Source organism: Heterodontus francisci, unplaced genomic scaffold (assembly GCF_036365525.1).
Source record: "Heterodontus francisci isolate sHetFra1 unplaced genomic scaffold, sHetFra1.hap1 HAP1_SCAFFOLD_1258, whole genome shotgun sequence".
Lineage (NCBI taxonomy): Eukaryota > Metazoa > Chordata > Chondrichthyes > Heterodontiformes > Heterodontidae > Heterodontus > Heterodontus francisci.
This window is the reverse complement of record NW_027140477.1, coordinates 85,001-90,000: the sequence shown is the minus strand read 5'-3', so window position 1 is coordinate 90,000 and position 5,000 is coordinate 85,001.

Below are 5,000 nucleotides of genomic sequence, written 5' to 3'. Positions count from 1 at the left end.
CAATTCGTGCAACAAAAACCGGTAACCGACAAATACAAAGCATACACACACACACCGCGCGTGTGCCCTTGCTCTGGTGCTAGAGAAATCGAGTGCTCGAGCTGGCCGGAACGGGACGCCCCGCTCCGGAGCTTCACAATCGGACCACTGCGGTAGCGACCAGTGGGACGTCTCGGCCTCACACGAACAGCACAGAGATCGGCACACAGGAGACGGCGCACAACGAGTAATCTACCTAGCACGCCGCCGACCAAGTGGCCAAACTCTCGAGAGGAATGTCCGTCTGACACAAGGGACAGAAACGGGAGGTAACCGCTGAGCCTGAAACACCAGCAAATAAATGCTAGCCCGCCTGGGCCCTCCAACGTCGGACAGTCCTCGCCGTATCGATCGAGTGACCTGGGCACGCACTTTTTTTTCCTTTCACACAGTGTGGGGTTGGCGGCGGCGGGGGGGGGGAGAAAGCATGCACAACTTGGTTGACGTCGCCTGGTCAACTCGCATCGGTTTTCCGTCCCCATCACTGTAAGGAGCAACCGCGACCAGCGTAGCCAAACAGGTCGACCAAAGCTTTCGGCGCTCGCACGGAGAGGTGATGCCAGCCGGCGTGCGTCGCCTAACTTGGACAAAATTCTGGGCACGCACTTTTCGTTTGAGAATAGGACATACATGTAGTGCAACCCAAGGAAACCAGGCGACGCCGCCACAATCTGCGCCTGACAGACAAAGATAACCGTTCACAAGGAGCCTTGTTATTTCGCACCAAGTCTTTTGCGGGCATAGTTTCTTTCTTTGACATGTATATCTGTATGAAGGTCGGCTTTGCTCTGCCATCGCAGCCTCCCTTCTTTGCTTTTCTCACTGTACCAACAGACATGTCATAAGACTTTGGTTTTTTTTTTATTAATTCTTTTCCTGTGGGTGTGGTGTGCCTCCGCACCCCCCAATCTGTTCCAAGGCCTTGTTTTCTCTCGCTCGCCAAAACACTTTGTCTGTTTTCACAGCCAGTCTACCGGCCTAGACCCAACTGTGCGATATTTCAGAGCCGGCAACAGAGCATGGAAAGTCCGCCAGATTTACCCTTAAATGCTCATAAATGACTTCCAGGCACTCTTCGGAAGGTCTTTTATTTCAAAAGAAGGTCCTTCCTTGAGGGAGCACTTCTTCGGCCACTTTGCAAGTGCAACCGCTGCCAGCAAAAGTTCTGAAAATCGAGTTCCCGAAAATCTCCGGGTACCCCGCCAACCCCCAGCCACCCGAATCGCAAGTGTCAATTCGGCGGGTTGCCTGCCGGTAGTCCTTCCGAAAATGAGGCGCCAAATCGCCGCAACGGCCATTTTTCATTTCGGCATCGGGACTTCCGACGGCAACTGATTAACTAGCCCGGGGACTAGAGCGGCAGCAAATGCAACGTGCCCTCTTGGCGGGAGCAACTTGACCGCCCCCGTGGGGAAAGGTCAACTCGGGGCCCGGGAAAGTCGCCGAGTCCGACCCCATACACTTCCATGAGTTGGGGGTTTTGGCCTTCCCGGCCCAAGGCTCGCCTTATTTCGGCCTGCACTTTCGGAAAAGGGTGCATTCCTTTTGGTTAATGATTTCACCAGCCCGGGTCTTAGCCTCTGCCCCGACGGCTAAGTCTTTTGGTTAATGATTTCCTGCGGCTGGGACTACCCTTTCCCCCGCCCTGCAGGCACCCGGGTCGGGAGGCCGTCGGGGGCACTTTCCGGGGCAAATCCGGACCCTTACGCAAGGGAGAGTGCGCCCCCCGCCTCGGCCGGGGGTCAGGCTGCCGCCTATTAAGCCCGACAGAAAACCCGAAAAATGGACGAAAATGGGAAAAAATCCCCATCCGAAAAAGGCTTAAAAGTCGGTTGGGCGGCAGCTAGGGTCGGTCTCTGCAGACCTGGAGGCTCGGGTGGACTCTTGGAATAAACGTCCAAGTCCCGACTTGCCACCTCCTACTACTGTGCAGATACCCCGCCAACCCCCAGCCACCCGAATGACAAGCGTCCGATCAGCGGGACGAATTTGACAACTCTGGCCGGACCTCTGGAACTCCATCCCGGGTAACCGGGGCAAATTTTTCCGCTTGATCGCCCTTCCACTGGTTAACCATTTGCCCTTTCGGACTTAGTCTCTGGACATTATTCGACGGATTTTCTGGTTAACCATTTGCCCTTTCGGACTTAGTCTCTGGGCATTATTTTCGACTTTTTGGTTAATGATTTCACACTTTTTACTTACTTTTGCGCTTTTTGGTTAATGATTACTCTGCTTACTGGTTAATTATTTGCCCTTTCGGACTTAGTCTCTGGACATTATTTTCGAGTTTTTGGTTAATGATTTCACACTTTTAACATATTTTTGCGCTTTTTGGTTAATGATTACTCTGCTTACTGGTTAATTATTTGCCCTTTCGGACTTAGTCTCTGGAGATTATTTTCGAGTTTTTGGTTAATGATTTCACACTTTTTACTTACTTTTGCGATTTTTGGTTAATGATTTCACACTTTTTACTTACTTTTGCGCATTTTGGTTAATGATTACTCTGCTTACTGGTTAACCATTTGCCCTTTCGGACTTAGTCTCTGGACATTATTTTCGAGTTTTTGGTTAATGATTTCACACTTTTAACATATTTTTGCGCTTTTTGGTTAATGATTACTCTGCTTACTGGTTAACCATTTGCCCTTTCGGACTTAGTCTCTGCACATTATTTTCGAGTTTTTGGTTAATGATTTCATACTTTTTACTTACTTTTGCGCTTTTTGGTTAATGATTACTCTGCTTACTGGTTAACCATTTGCCCTTTTGGACTTAGTCTCTGGACATTATTTTCGAGTTTTTGGTTAATGATTTCACACTTTTTACTTACTTTTGCGATTTTTGGTTAATGATTACTCTGCTTACTGGTTAACCATTTGCCCTTTCGGACTTAGTCTCTGGAGATTATTTTCGAGTTTTTGGTTAATGATTTCACACTTTTTACTTACTTTTGCGATTTTTGGTTAATGATTTCACACTTTTTACTTACTTTTGCGCATTTTGGTTAATGATTACTCTGCTTACTGGTTAACCATTTGCCCTTTTGGACTTAGTCTCTGCACATTATTTTCGAGTTTTTGGTTAATGATTTCACACTTTTAACATATTTTTGCGCTTTTTGGTTAATGATTTCACACTTTTTACTTACTTTTGCGATTTTTGGTTAATGATTACTCTGCTTACTGGTTAACCATTTGCCCTTTCGGACTTAGTCTCTGGACATTGTTTTCGACATTTTGGTTAATGATTTCACACTTTTAACTTAATTTTGTGCTTTTTGGTTAATGATTTCATACTTTTTACTTACTTTTGCCCTTTTTGGTTAATGATTACTCTGCTTACTGGTTAACCATTTGCCCTTTCGGACTTAGTCTCTGGAGATTATTTTCGAGTTTTTGGTTAATGATTTCACACTTTTTACTTACTTTTGCGATTTTTGGTTAATGATTACTCTGCTTACTGGTTAACCATTTGCCCTTTCGGACTTAGTCTCTGCACATTATTTTCGAGTTTTTGGTTAATGATTTCACACTTTTAACATATTTTTGCGCTTTTTGGTTAATGATTACTCTGCTTACTGGTTAACCATTTGCCCTTTCGGACTTAGTCTCTGCACATTATTTTCGACTTTTTGGTTAATGATTTCACACTTTTAACATATTTTTGCGCTTTTTGGTTAATGATTTCATACTTTTTACTTACTTTTGCGCCTTTTGGTTAATGATTACTCTGCTTACTGGTTAACCATTTGCCCTTTCGGACTTAGTCTCTGGAGATTATTTTCGAGTTTTTGGTTAATGATTTCACACTTTTTACTTACTTTTGCGATTTTTGGTTAATGATTACTCTGCTTACTGGTTAACCATTTGCCCTTTCGGACTTAGTCTCTGGACATTATTTTCGAGTTTTTGGTTAATGATTTCACACTTTTTACTTACTTTTGCGATTTTTGGTTAATGATTTCACACTTCTTACTTACTTTTGCGATTTTTGGTTAATGATTACTCTGCTTACTGGTTAACCATTTGCCCTTTCGGACTTAGTCTCTGGACATTATTTTCGAGTTTTTGGTTAATGATTTCACACTTTTTACTTACTTTTGCGATTTTTGGTTAATGATTTCACACTTTTTACTTACTTTTGCGATTTTTGGTTAATGATGACTCTGCTTACTGGTTAATTATTTGTACTTTCGGACTTGGTCTCTGGACATTATTTTCGACTTTTTGGTTAATGATTTCACACTTTTAACATAATTTTGCGCTTTTTGGTTAATGATTACTCTGCTTGCTTGTTACTGATTTCCCCTTTCGGACTTGATCTCTGGCCGTTCTTTTCGACCTTTTTGGATCAGGTTTCCACACTCTGAAATTATTTTGGGCTCACTGATTAGGCGAGATCAAGGGGGCATGCCTGGGCACTTTGGGCTCAGTTTGGGAAGGCGGCGTCCGTGTGCTCCTCCGCCCTTCCCGCACTTGCGGCTAGGTTTGCCAAACTGCGCTGACCCGCAGCCCCTGCCTTTTTGCCCACGGCACACGGAACGACTCAAGTCTGGCTCCGTTCCAGGCCGTTGCCTCCGGCTGCCCGCCGTCCGGCCGGCCTGGGACGTACCCCGGCTGACGGCGCCGGAGGCCCTCTAGCAGCCACCGGTGCCGCGGGCCAATGGGTCCGGGCGTTCCGGAGCTATCGGTGGGGAAGTGCTCTCCCCTTTTCCTGACGCCGTTCGCCCGAGCAGAGGTGCAGCCTGACGGGACTGCTGTCGCCTTCCGCGGCGCACCGGCCCCTTTCACCTGCCGTCGACCGCGCGGAGCTCGGGACCTCCCTCCCCGAAGTTATGGCCCCGGCGCCGGAGGGTGCCCGGGGCCGGGCATTCAGCGGGGTGAGTCTTAACCTTCCCGGTCAGCCTGCGGGGTCGGTGCGCCGGCACTCGACGCCGGAGGGTCCCCTCTTTCCGT